The sequence below is a fragment of the Dendrobates tinctorius genome, unplaced genomic scaffold (assembly GCF_039654945.1).
Source record: "Dendrobates tinctorius isolate UK_male_01 unplaced genomic scaffold, ASM3965494v1 ptg000084l, whole genome shotgun sequence".
NCBI classification, from domain to species: Eukaryota; Metazoa; Chordata; class Amphibia; order Anura; family Dendrobatidae; genus Dendrobates; species Dendrobates tinctorius.
Window position 1 is genome coordinate 533203 of NW_027361752.1, and position 14750 is coordinate 547952.

The window sequence follows — 14750 nt, forward strand, 5'->3', positions numbered from 1 at the left end:
GGATGATGCTAGAACACACCCTCTATATTTAATATCCATTAAAGCCCAAATGGGAACTTATTCTATGAGTCTTATATATAAATCATTAAGCCTTCTATACATTGGTCAGACTCTTCACCAGGCCCTGGAAAATGGGTTGCTCAATTAACGAACTGTCGGGTAAATGACCTTTTGAAAGCCACTATGCGTATTAACTCTAAATTACCATATGACAGTTACATAACCATGTCTCTTATGATATTTCATAGAGCATACTTCTCCCCGGAGGTCAAGTCTAAAATGTCCCCCTCAGGGGACTATCCCTGCCCTAAATGCTTACACTCTCCAGCTGATATTTTCCATTGCCTTTGGGACTGCCCAAAAATAAGGGAGGTGTGGGATACACTTCTGCAACATCTCATCAACACTTTTGACATATCTATCTCTCTCTCCCCGGAGTGGGCCATATTTAATATTCTCGCACAGGACCAAGTGGTGAGGCTTTCTGTCCAGCAGCGCCCCATCTTGTTCATATGGGCTGCAGCCACACGTAAAAGCATTCTCCATTTGTGAGCACAGGATGTAACACCTTCTTTAAGCTTAATTGCTACAAAAGTAACATATCTCTTCAAAATGGATTGGATAGAGGCCTTACTTAATAAAGAGGGACGCTTTTTTTTCACATGGTCCTCTTTTATCAATACTCAGACATCTTCCACAAGCCAGGCGATACATAGTTGTTTCCAGCTCACCAACTGGTATATGAGAGAGCAGCTTGCCGGTAATATCCCTGTTAGACTGGATTGAAATTGTGTTACGAAGTTATGGAGTTTGCCCGGGGGAGGGGAGGGGCGGGGGTTTTTATAGTTGAAAAAATGCCGTCTAATGTTAATAATATTGCATAAATGTTCTTCTGTTATGTTATTGGACATTATATGTATATTTTGTATTACACTCAATAAAGACGGTTTAAAAAAAAAAAATGTTTGAAAACATATGGTCGGCCATTATGACATCACTGATGGTCGGCCATTATGACATCACAGATGGTCAGCCATTATGATATCACAGATGGTCGACCATTATGACATCACCGCTCGCAGTTACTTATGCTGTGTACACAGGGTTCCGGCTGCCATTTTGGCTCCCTAGTGACTGAGTGCATTTGCAATTTTTCGCTATGGCTGAATTTCTTCTAGACAAGCTTCAGGTAGAAGGATTATTGGAGATTATTTACACCCATTGCTCTGACATTACGCTTCTACCACCCGATGGCGTCCTCGGCTTCACTCACCGGCTGGTGGTGGAGCTAGTGCAGGACTGCCTGACCAAATACCACCAAGACCGTCTTACCTCAGAGTATCTGACAGATTTAACCCGGAACATCAGGACATTACTACAGCAGGCTGAAGAAAAATCTCAAGATGGAGATTTGGCTTTTGTTAAAGAACTGGCCGAAAAAGTCCTGTATGTGCTGGAAGGTCCGGCCCGCTCCCCGGAACGCCTGGAGACACCACAAGGCGAGTACAAAGATGGGGAAAATGTCCCCCTGGAATCCCCGGACCCTAACACGAGTCAGGCGGGGCTGAGCAGCGATCTGACCACAGAAACCCCTGAGCTGCCGGATCCTGAGAGTGTGATCTGTGAGATCCCGGAGATCCACGAGCCTGCCACTGAGACACCAGAAGGCGACGACAAAGACGGGGAAAATGTTCCCCCGGAATCCCTGGACCCTAATACGAGTCATCCGGGGCCAAGCAGTGATCTGACAACAGAAACACCTGAGCTGCCGGATCCTGAGAGTGTGATCTGTGAGATGCCAGAGATCCACGAGCCTGCCACTAACTTCATGGAATCATTGATCCCGGCGAGAAAGCCGCATATGAGCGACTTCGAGACATCCAAACTGATCAGCGGCGGATGTTTTGGGGCTGTCTACTTAGTGCAGCACAAATACTCACAGCAGATCTTCGCTATGAAGAAAATGGCGAAGAAGAACCTGGAAACTGAAAAACACGTGGAAGCAGCCTTTCTGGAGAGGGACATCATGACCTTCGCTGATTGTCCCTTTGTCGTCTCCATGCTCTGCTCCTTCCCTACTAGATCTCACCTGTGTATGGTCATGGAGTATGTTGGAGGTGGAGACTGTGGGTCCCTTCTAAGCACCAAGGGCCGTTTATCTATCCCCTTGGCCCGTCTGTACTTTGCAGAAACAGTTCTTGCTGTGGAATACCTGCACAGCTATGGTGTGGTGCACCGAGACCTGAAACCGTACAACCTACTGATTACAACTGCTGGGCACGTTAAAGTCGCCGATTTTGGACTTTCAAAAATTGGTGTCATGATACCAAAAACCAACAACTATAAGCAATCAGTGAAGGACATCTCCAGAGAGTTCAAGGACCTTGAGAATTGTGGTACCCTGAATTACATGGCCCCAGAGGTCATCCTAATGAAAGACTACGGAAGACCTGTTGACTGGTGGTCAATGGGGATCATCCTCCATGAATTTCTGGTTGGATATTTACCATTTGATACGGATTTCATACCTGAGCTTAAAAGAATGATTGTCATGGGAAAAATACCTTGGAATTACAAACGCTGTCCACCCCGTGAGGCTAAGAACCTCATCACTGACCTGCTCAAAAAAAATCCTGAGCAAAGACTTGGGACAGGTGGAGCATTTGAGATTAAGGATCATCCATTCATGAAAAAAATAGATTTTGACAATCTTCTAAATCAGAAGCCGATGTATATTCCTCATCTTGTATCAAATGTGGACACCAGCCTCTTTATCAATCACGCTCATAGAGACATGCTTATGGTCTCAGAGAAAGAAGAGGACACAAGTGAGGACAAGGACTTTGACTTCCAAAATTTTACGTCATCCTCTGAAAGGCTTTCTAAACTCTGCACCATCGCTACCATCACGATGAACAATGAGAATTCAAAGTCCCATCCAGAGTGTACCCAAGCATCAGACATCGAGAAAAGAAAATCTGCAATAAATCCAAATGCAGAGCAAGAAAGCCCAGAAAATGTAAAAAAGGAGAAAAGGAGAAGAGGTTCCACCTTCCGCCGGATCTTATCATCCTGCCGGCGTGGATTATCTAGGGCTGCCCGCGTGTTTACATGTTGTTGCCGCTCGCCTACGACATCTAAAAGACGGTAAACCTCCACATCCAGCGCCCTGAGGTCCAGCAGATCCACCATCACTGCTGGAGAAGTATAGAAGTGCAATTCCACAACAGTTTTTTTAATTTTTTTACCATGTTCACCAAATGCTAAATCTGACCTGCCATTATGATTCGCCAGGTCATTATGAGATGACAGATACCAAACATGTATGGATTGTTTTTTATTTATGTGGTGAAAAAAAATCCAAAGTTTAATAAAAAAAAAAAATTGCACCATTTTCTGAGATCCGTATCGTCTCCATTTTTTGGGATCTGGGGCTGGGTCAGGGCTTATATTTTGCGCGCCGAGCTGACGTTTTTAGTGATAGCATTTTAGAGTAGATACGATTTTATCACCCATTGCTATGAACCAAAAAAACGTAATTTTGCGGTTTGGATTTTTTTCTCGTTACGTAGTTTACCAATCAGATTGCCTTTGTATTTGGATAAATTGGGAGTTTCTTAATGCAGCAATATGAAATATATGATCGCTTTTTTGTATTGTTTTATTTTGACTAGGGAAATATGAACTTTAAACTTTTTTTTATATTTTTTAAAACATTTTTTTTCCACTTTTGACTTGCTTCAATACAGTAGTCTCCATAGAAGACTTGAAGCTGCAATCATCTGATCGCTTGTGCTACGTATAGCCTTGCTATGTGTAGCAGAAATCATCATCTCCAGGGGCGTCCATGGGTGTGGTTTGTGACACGCTTCCGGCACGCATGTGTTAAATGCCGCTGTCAGAGATTGACAGTGGCATTTAACATGTTAGCTGCCGCAGGTGGATCGCAATTTCAGCTGTTAGGGGCACATGACAGTTGATCAAACCAGCTATCATGTGTCAGAAAAGATGTGGGCTCAGCGTCGGACTCGGAGCCCGTATCAAAGGAAGGGAGGCGACCTAAGATGTACTTATACATGATAGGTCGTGAAGGGATAAGTAGAACAATATTTTATTTTTCAAAACTTATGTCTAAGTTCAGAAAAAAATGAATATAGGAGGTCAAAATGCAAAATATAAGGACAACAGAGCCCAATAGATTGGTGGAAGGGAGTGCTAAAAATTATTGGGAAAAGAGGTGCAAAATACTTGCCCCTGGAAATTGCAGCCCACAAACACCAGTAATTCTTGGCAGGTTCATTACAGAAAAATTAGTAATTAAAAAGTGCCACTAAAATCACTGGGCTGTGTAATACATGAAGGTGCTGAGCCCTCCAGAATGAAAGGTTTTTTCTTAATTTTCTCTCTGCCATTATATTTCAATGTCCCGGTCAAGACAGACTCAATAATTCCAGTTTATACAGTAAAGCCGAAAGCCGACACGTGAGCTGCAGAAAATAGAAAGTCTAATCCTGTTACATTTGCTTTAATGACCAAAGTGAAATCTGCAATAGTTAAAGGGAATCTGTCAGTAGGATCAACCATCCTAAGCCGTCTATATAGGCTATAGGAAGCTGAGTAAAATGATATGTTTTTCTTAATATGTAAATGAGCTGTTAAGATCTATGGGGCGGATATAGATCTCCCTGAGAATCTGCCTGTAAATAAAAGGGGGCATTTCCAGTGGAGACATGTAATGACTGACAGTCTGCTCTCCTGATCTACATGTCTCAGAGTTGGAACACCCTCTTTCATTTAAATAAGTTCTGGAAGAGGATTTTCAGGGAGGTCTGTATGGGGCCCATAGAAATTAACAGCTAATTTACATATTTAAAAACATTGTGGATTTCTCTAGAATAAGACATTGGAACACAGATATCCAAAGACATACCAAAAGGGAATTTAGATTGTGAGCCCCATCGGGGACAGTGATGATAATGTATGTAAAGCGCTGTGGAATATGGCTATACAGTTGTGGCCAAAAGTATTGACACCCCTGCAATTCTGTCAGATAATACTCAGTTTCTTCCTGAAAATGATTGCAAACACATTCTTTGGTATTATTATCTTCATTTAATTTGTCTTAAATGAAAAAAACACAAAAGAGAATGAAGCAAAAAGCAAAACATTGATCATTTCACACAAAACTCCAAAAAAGGGCCAGACAAAAGTATTGGCACCCTCAGCCTAAAACTTGGTTGCACAACCTTTAGCCAAAATAACTGCGACCAACCGCTTCCGGTAACCATCAATGAGTTTATTACAATGCTCTGCTGGAATTTTAGACCATTCTTCCTTGGCAAACTGCTCCAGGACCCTGATATTAGAAGGGTGCCTTCTCCAAACTGCCATTTTTAGATCTCTCCACAAGTGTTCTATGGGATTCAAGTCTGGACTCATTGCTGGTCACCTTTAGAAGTCTCCAGTGCTTTCTCAAACCATTTTCTAGTGCTTTTGGAAGTGTGTTTTGGGTCATTGTCCTGCTGGAAGACCCATGACCTCTGAGGGAGACCCAGCTTTCTCACACTGTGCCCTACATTATGCTGCAAAATTTGTTGGTAGTCTTCTGACTTCATAATGCCATGCACACGATCAAGCAGTCCAGTGCCAGAGGCAGCAAAGCAACCCCAAAACATCAGGGAACCTCCGCCATGTTTGACTGTAGGGACCGTGTTCTTTTCTTTGAATGCCTCTTTTTTCTCCTGTAAACTCTATGTTGATGCCTTTGCCCAAAAAGCTCTACTTTTGTCTCTTCTGACCAGAGAACATTCTTCCAAAATGCTTTAGGCTTTTTCAGTTAAGTTTTGGCAAACTCCAGCCTGGCTTTTTTATGTCTCGGGGTAAGAAGTGGGGTCTTCCTGGGTCTCCTACCATACAGTCCCTTTTCATTCACATGCAGACGGATAGTACGGGTTGACACTGTTGTACCCTCGGACGGCAGGACAGCTTGAACTTGTTTGGATGTTAGTTGAGGTTCTTTATCCAACATCTGCACAATCTTGCGTTGAAATCTCTTGTCAATTTTTCTTTTCCGTCCACATCTAGGGAGGTTAGCCACAGTGACATGGGCTTTAAACTTCTTGATGACACTGCACGCGGTAGACACAGGAACATTCAGGGATTTGGAGATGGACTTGTAGCCTTGAGATTGCTCATGCTTCCTCTCAATTTGGTTTCTCAAGTCCTCAGACAGTTCTTTGGTCTTCTTTCTTTTCTCCATGCTCAATGTGGTACACACAAGGACACAGGACAGAGGTTGAGTCACCTTTAATCCATTTCAACTGGCTGCAAGTGTGATTTAGTTATTGTGGCGGCCGTCTGCGAATCTGGGCTGTAGTAGGAACAGAACCCCGAGTAACCTTGAGACCCTTAACCCCTATACAGGGATCTGGAATTGTAGCAAGGCCCAGGGGGTAGCTGTCTAGAGGAGCAGTGGACCAGAGCAGGACGGCTGCCAAGGGGTCAAAACTAAAACCCGTAATCAAGGTCAGGAGGCAGGAGTCGGAGGCCGGAGGGCAGCAGAGGCACGAAATCAGCAGACAGAAGGAGAGTCAAAAGTCCAGGCCAAGGTCAGTAAAAAAACAGGAGGGCAGCAAAGGTACAAATTCAGCAGGCAGAAGGAGAGTCAGGAATCCAAGCGAATGTCAGCGTCAAAAAATCAGAAGAGAGGCGGAGGTACAAAAATGTCAGGCAATAGAATGGTCAGAAATATAGGCTGAGGTCAGAGTTTTCACTATAGCAAATTACAAAGTAGCACGCAGGGGAACCAAGAATATATCCGGCGGCTTGCAAGACCAGTCCCAAGGTATTTGAGGGATCAGGTCATCCCTCACAGGCTCCTGGACTGATGATGTAATTAGGGCCGCCCCCAGGACCAGGCCAGATGGAGATGCAGTAAGCCCTACATGACAGAGGGGCAGAGCCTGCGCCCACCAGATGCCTGTGCAGGAGCCTCTTCTCTGTCACCACCCTCACCCTGGAGTGAACCACGGCGCCTCCCAGTGGCTGAGGCAGGAACAGCCGTCCCTGAGTCTGACGGCGACGTGACGGTCCGGCGCCTCCTAGTGGCCGAGACCGGAACCGCAGGCCCTGAGTCTGGCGGTGACGTGTCAGTCCGGCGCCTCCTAGTGGCCAAAGCCGGAACAGCAGGCCCTGAGTCTGGCGACGAGGTATCAGTCCAGCGCCTCCTAGTGGCCGAAGCCGGAACAGCAGGCCCTGAGTCTGGCGGCGACGTGACAGTTATTGTCAACACCTGTTAGGTGGCACAGGTAAGTTACAGGTGCTGTTAATTACACAAATTAGAGAAGCATCACATGATTTTTCGAACAGTGCCAATACTTTTGTCCACCCTCTTTTTTATGTTTGGTGTGGAATTATATCCAATTTGGCTTTAGGACAATTCTTTTTGTGTTTTTTTTATTTAAGACAAATTAAATGAAGATAATAATACCAAAGAATTTGTGTTTGCAATCATTTTCAGGAAGAAACTGAGTATTATCTGACAGAATTGCAGGGGTGTCAATACTTTTGGCCATAACTGTATAGGCAAAAGCATAATAATAGTAATAATAGGTATTTTTTTCAGCTACCTATGACCTACATGTCCATACAGATGGCTTAAAAGAGGTTATCCTACTGACAGATTCCCTTTAAAAACAATACATTTGTGTCATCATTTAAAAAAAAACACTGATTTAGAGAAAATATTTTCTACTAATTACTTAAGAGAAAAGAATTCTCAACATAATCTTTGCCAACTTAAAATCCTTTTTCTGTATGTTAAGCTCTGTGTCCCAAGGCTGAATATTTCAGCTGAGTAAAGGAAAAAGACTGGGCCTTCATTGTAGCTCAATATGTCTGGAAGGGAGAACTATGCGGTTAGTTTCTACAGTAATACCAAAATATTTAAAAAATGCTACAAATATTATAATAGACTTCCTTCATGGAGAAATTACATTACCGAGTTGAAATGCTTCACATAATGAAATAGAAGAGATGAGAATTGCCGTGGATGGAACACAGGGAATGGTACAAGTGGACGGAACACAGAGAATGGAACACGTGGACAGAACACAGAGAATGGAACACGTGGCTGGAACAGAGAGAATGGAACATGTGGACGGAACACAGAGAATGGAACATGTGGATAGAACATAGAGAAAGGAACACGTGGACGAAACAAAAAGAATGGAACACGTGGATGGAACACCGAGAATGGAACACGTGGACAAAACACAGAGAATGGTCCACATGGACGGAACACAGAGAATGGACCACGTGGACGGAACAAAGAGAATGGAAAACGTAGATGGAACACCAGAGAATGGAACACGTGGACTGAACACAGAGAATGGAACACATGGACGGAACAAAGAGAATGGAACATGTGGACGGAACACAGAGAATGGAACACGTGGACAGAACATAGAGAATGGAACACATGGACGGAACTAAGAGAATGGAACACGTGGACGGAACACAGAGAATGGAACAAGTGGACGGAACAAAGAGAATGGAACACCAGAGAATGGAACACGTGGACGGAACAAAAAGAATGGAACACGTGGACAGAATACAGAGAATGGAACACGTGGACGGAACAAAGAGAATGGACCACGTGGACAGAACATAGAGAATGGACCACGTGGACAGAACATAGAGAATGGAACACATGGACGGAACAAAAAGAATGGAACACGTGGACTGAACACAGAGAATGGAACACGTGGACGGAACACAGAGAATGGACCATGTGGACGGAACAAAGAGAATGGAACATGTGGATGGAACACAGAGAATGGACCACATGGACAGAACATAGAGAATGGAACACGTGGACGAAACAAAAAGAATGGAACATGTGGATGGAACACAGAGAATGGAACACATGGACAGAACACAGAGAATGGACCACGTAGACGGAACACAGAGAATGGACCACGTGGACGGAACATAGAGAATAGAAAACGTAGACGGAACACCAGAGAATGGAACACGTGGATGGAACACAGAGAATGGAACATGTGGACGAAACAAAGAGAATGGAACATGTGGACAGAACACAGAGAATGGAACATATGGACAGAACATAGAGAATGGAATACGTGGACGGAACAAAAAGAATGAAACACGTGGATGGAACAAAGAGAATGGAGCACGTGGACGGAACAAAGAGAATGGAACACGTGGACATAACAAAGAGAATGGAACACGTGGATGGAACACAGAATGGAACACGTGGATGGAACAAAAAGAATGGAACACACAGACGGAACACCAGAGAATGGAACACGTGGACGAACACAGAGAATGGAACACGTGGATGGAACTAAGAGAATGAAACACGTGGACAAAACACAGAGATTGGATCACGTGGATGGAACACATAGAATGAAACACGTGGACGTAAGACAGAGAATGGAACACGTGGACGGAACAAAGAGAATGGACCACGTGGACAGAACATAGAGAATGGACCACGTGGACAGAACATAGAGAATGGAACACATGGACGGAACAAAAAGAATGCAACACGTGGACTGAACACAGAGAATGGAACACGTGGACGGAACACAGAGAATGGACCATGTGGACGGAACAAAGAGAATGGAACATGTGGATGGAACACAGAGAATGGACCACATGGACAGAACATAGAGAATGGAACACGTGGACGAAACAAAAAGAATGGAACATGTGGATGGAACACAGAGAATGGAACACGTGGACAGAACACAGAGAATGGACCACGTAGACGGAACACAGAGAATCGACCACGTGGACGGAACATAGAGAATAGAAAACGTAGACGGAACACCAGAGAATGGAACACGTGGATGGAACACAGAGAATGGAACATGTGGACGAAACAAAGAGAATGGAACATGTGGACAGAACACAGAGAATGGAACATATGGACAGAACATAGAGAATGGAATACGTGGACGGAACAAAAAGAATGGAACACGTGGATGGAACAAAGAGAATGGAGCACGTGGACGGAACAAAGAGAATGGAACACGTGGACATAACAAAGAGAATGGAACACGTGGATGGAACACAGAATGGAACACGTGGATGGAACAAAAAGAATGGAACACACAGACGGAACACCAGAGAATGGAACACGTGGACGAACACAGAGAATGGAACACGTGGATGGAACTAAGAGAATGAAACACGTGGACAAAACACAGAGATTGGATCACGTGGATGCAACACATAGAATGAAACACGTGGACGTAAGACAGAGAATGGAACACGTGGACGGAACACAGAGAATGGAACACGTGGACAGAACACAGAGAATGGAACACGTGGACGGAAAAAAGAGAATGGAACATGTGGCTGGAACACAGAGAATGGACCACGTGGACAGAACATAGAGAATGGAACACGTGGACGAAACAAAAAGAATGGAACACGTGGACAGAACACAGAGAATGGAACATGTGGACGGAACACAGAGAATGGACCACGTGGACAGAACACAGAGAATGGACCATGTGGACGGAACAAAGAGAATGGAAACGTAGACGGAACACCAGAGAATGGAACACGTGGACGGAACACAGAGAATGGAACACGTGGACAGAACACAGAGAATGGAACACGTGGACGGAACAAAGTGAATGGAACGTGTGGATGGAACACAGATGATGGAACATGTGGACAGAACATAGAGAATGGAACACGTGGACGGAACAAAAAGAATGGAACACATGGACGAACACAAAGAATGGAACACGTGGATGGAACTAAGAGAATGAAACACATGGACAAAACACAGAGATTGGATCACGTGGACGGAACACAGAAAATGGAACACGTGGACGGAACACAGAGAATGGAACACGTGGATGGAACACAAAGAATGGAACACGTGGATGGAACACAGAGAACCGCCTGGAAGTTTTACTGATTTTCTGGTTTACTCTTGAGACTCAATGGGGGATATTCATTAAAAGTAAATTCACCATATTTACAAACAGAGTTTATTATCCCCTAATTGGGTAGTAAAATGCATGGGAAATTCATTGTGCATGATGAAGGAGACTTCTCTGAAGCTGTGCATTAATCCTCCGCTTTAATGACAACAACAAAAAAAGCTTTTCTTCCAGTATGTATATCAAATAATTTACTTATCAATTAGAAACTGCAGGTTTTAGGCCGGGGTCACACTGGCGAGGAATACGGACGAGTGAGAGGCGCTAAAAGCACGCATTAGACACGGACCAATGATTCTCTATGGGGTCCCTCGCACCAGCCGTATATTTCTCATCCGTATTCTACGCTCCGTGCCAATCGCAGCATGCTGCGATTGTCAGCGTACTACGGCCGTAGTACGCCAATGCAAGTCTATGGGTGCGCAAAAAATACGAATTACACACGGACCACACATGTGACCTGCGAGAAATATGCACCAGGTGTCTTTTAGCAAAGCCGGCAATTCAGTGCGCTATACAGTAAACTCACCCTGACAGGTTTAATAAAGAAACTAAAGAATAGATATAGACACATAGAATACATAGAATAGATATAGACACATAGAATGCATGTATATATATATATATATACATGCATTCTATGTGTCTATATCTATTCTTTCATTTCTTTATTAAAACTGTCATAGGGCTCCATTATATGTCCATTTTGCAAGCCTGCAAGAAAATCTCTCCATACGGATGCCATACGGATGCTTACATGCGCAAAATACGCGACCACACCTTGATTACGGATGACATACGGAGCACTATTTAGGGGTCTGTCATCCGTATTACGCATGTAAAATACTGACCGTATTTTGCGTCGGTTAGTGTGACCCCGGCCTTATTGTTTTTTTTCCTATGGAAGCTACATAATAAAGTCAAGCAAAAGAAAAAAAGGGCCAGCCATTGTGATCTATTTTTTTCCCCTCAAATAAAATAACAGTAAGTGCCCCATAAAATGGTGCATAGGAGAAGCTCAGTTGATTGCTCCATTTCTGTTAAATTGGCTACAAATATAAACAGCCTTTGAGTAAAATCACAAATCTTAAGTCTGCTCTGTATCCTTACATCTCACACACTGAGAAACCTAGGCTATGGTGAGGCGCAGTCCTTTTCTGCTGTGCTGCTCCCTGGTAATGATTGGGCAACTCATACAGGAAGAAGAAGTACACGCCCCCAGTGAAAAGTAATTGATAACACCCACTTGGACTTACCATTTTCTTTTTGATTTAATATGTGCCAATACTTTGCTAATATCGCCGTAACTGAGAGGCAAAATTGCATAATGTGTCCAGTTAAAGAAGTTGTCTTCTACCTGGGCAACTTCTCCTCATACCCCATGCTTAGCCCCGATAAAATAAAAAAGCTTATACTCACCTCCCATGCCAGCACCGTTCTCTAGGGTTCCTGTGCTGTTTTGACACGTGACTCCAGCGCCCAATCAGTGCTGACATCACTGTCTCTGCCTCCTGTTGAATTGAACATGAAGAGCAAGTGAGAAAGCAGCTGGAGTCCCAACTTCCTCTTCATGTTTGATTTGTCCTAAGGCGGGCACAGCGATGCCGGATCAGATTGGATGCTGGAGGCACGTGTCACAACAACCACAGAAGAACTCCAGGACCGCAAGTGCTGACACCACGGGAAGAGCGCCACCGAGGGAGGTGAGTAAAGTTTTTTTTATTTAATCGGGGCCAAACATCAAGAAGGGGTTGCCCAAGTAGTGGACAGCCCTCTAACCATGACAAATTTTGGGTGCTGGAGGCACGTGTCACAACAACTGCAGAAGAACTCCAGGACCGCGAGTGCTGACACAGTGGGAACGGCGCCACTGAGGAAGGCGAGTAAAGTTTTTTTTAATGAATCGGGGGCAAACATCAAGAAAGGGGTTGTCCAAGTAGTGGACAGCCTCCTAACCATGATAAATTTGGTTAAAAGGTCCACTTTAATCCAATAAAAATGTTTTGAAAATATCCAGTCAACCCCTTTTTCCATCTTCAGGGGGACGAGGCAGGGCTGTCCTCTGTCACCTTTGTTGTTCAATATTGCCCTTGATCCCTTACTAAGATATCTGGAGATGATCCCTTCCTTTGGGGTCATAGGGGTCGGTCACAATACACTTAAAACGTTGGCATTTGCTGATGATATCTTACTCATGATATCCAATCCTAAGGAATCCATTTCCTCTATAATGGACGCCTTTAATGAATTTGGAGCAGTTTCGGGATTTCGTATAAACTTTAATAAATCTCATGCTTTAGCTATTTTTAAAATTGCTCAGAAACGGTGGCCGTTCCCTTTTTCTTTTCAGTGGAGGAGAAATTCTTTACCTTATCTTGGCGTTGACCTACCATCAAATCCTCATGATGTCTATAAATTAAATGTTCAGCCTCTTATTTCTGTAGTTATACAAGAAATTCAATCCTGGAAATCCCTTAAATTATCCTTTGCAGGTAAAGCCCATCTAATTTATATGATCTCTTTCCCTAAAATACTCTTTCCTTTACAGACGCTCCCGGTTCTACTTTCTAAAGCTGATGATAGGCTACTGACACGAGCCTTCTGCCTATTTATTTGGGGCTCGGAAGGGGGCTCTAGAATTAGTGTTTTTAAGCTACAGCAAACCAAATCTTTGGGTGGACTTAATCTCCCAAATTTACACCTCTACAGTATAGAGGCTGCTTTTCGCCATTCCCTTGATTGGATATACGCCTTTAATCGCTTCACTAATACCCCAATAGATGAGGCCATGTGTAGACCCTTCAGCCTCCCAGCATTAAAGCCTTCTATACATTGGTCAGACTCTTCACCAGGCCCTGGAAAATGGGTTGCTCAATTAACGAACTGTTGGGTAAATGACCTTTTGAAAGCCACTCTGCGTATTAACTCTAAATTACCATATGACAGTTACATAACCATGTCTCTTATGATATTTCATAGAGCATACATCTCCCCGGAGGTCCAGTCTAAAATGTCCCCCTCAGGGGACTATCCCTGCCCTAAATGCTTACACTCTCCAGCTGATATTTTCCATTGCCTTTGGGACTGCCCAAAAATAAGGGAGGTGTGGGATACACTTCTGCAACATCTCATCTACACTTTTGACATATCTATCTCTCTCTCCCCGGAGTGGGCCATATTTAATATTCTCGCACAGGACCAGTTGGTGAGGCTTTCTGTCCAGCAGCGCCCCATCTTGTTCATATGGGCGGCAGCCACACGTAAAAGCATTCTCCTTTTGTGAGCACAGGATGCAACACCTTCTTTAAGCTTAATTGCTACAAAAGTAACATATCTCTTCAAAATGGATTGGATAGAGGCCTTACTTAATAAAGAGGGACGCTTTTTTTTTCACATGGTCCTCTTTTATCAATACTCAGACATCTTCCACAAGCCAGGCGATACATAGTTGTTTTCAGCTCACCAACTGGTATATGAGAGAGCAGCTTACCAGTAATATCCCTGTTAGACTGGATTGAAATTGTGTTACGAAGTTATGGAGTTTGCCTGGGGGAGGGGTGGGGGTTTTTATAGTTGAAAAAATGCCGTCTAATGTTAATAATATTGCATAAATGTTCTTCTGTTATGTTATTGGACATTATATGTATATTTTGCATTACACTCAATAAAGACGGTTTAAAAAAAAAAATGTTTGCAAACAGATGGTCGGCCATTATGACATCACTGATGGTCGGCCATTATGACATCACTGATGGTCGGCCATTA

General features: G+C 43.6%; 1 protein-coding gene across 1 annotated transcript in view; it reads left to right on the forward strand.

Moving 5' to 3' along the window:
• Window positions 1–14750, forward strand: part of LOC141097306 (cell cycle control protein 50C-like) — a 166668-nt gene that overhangs the window by 90562 nt on the left and 61356 nt on the right. The gene's annotated exons all lie outside the window — the stretch shown is intronic.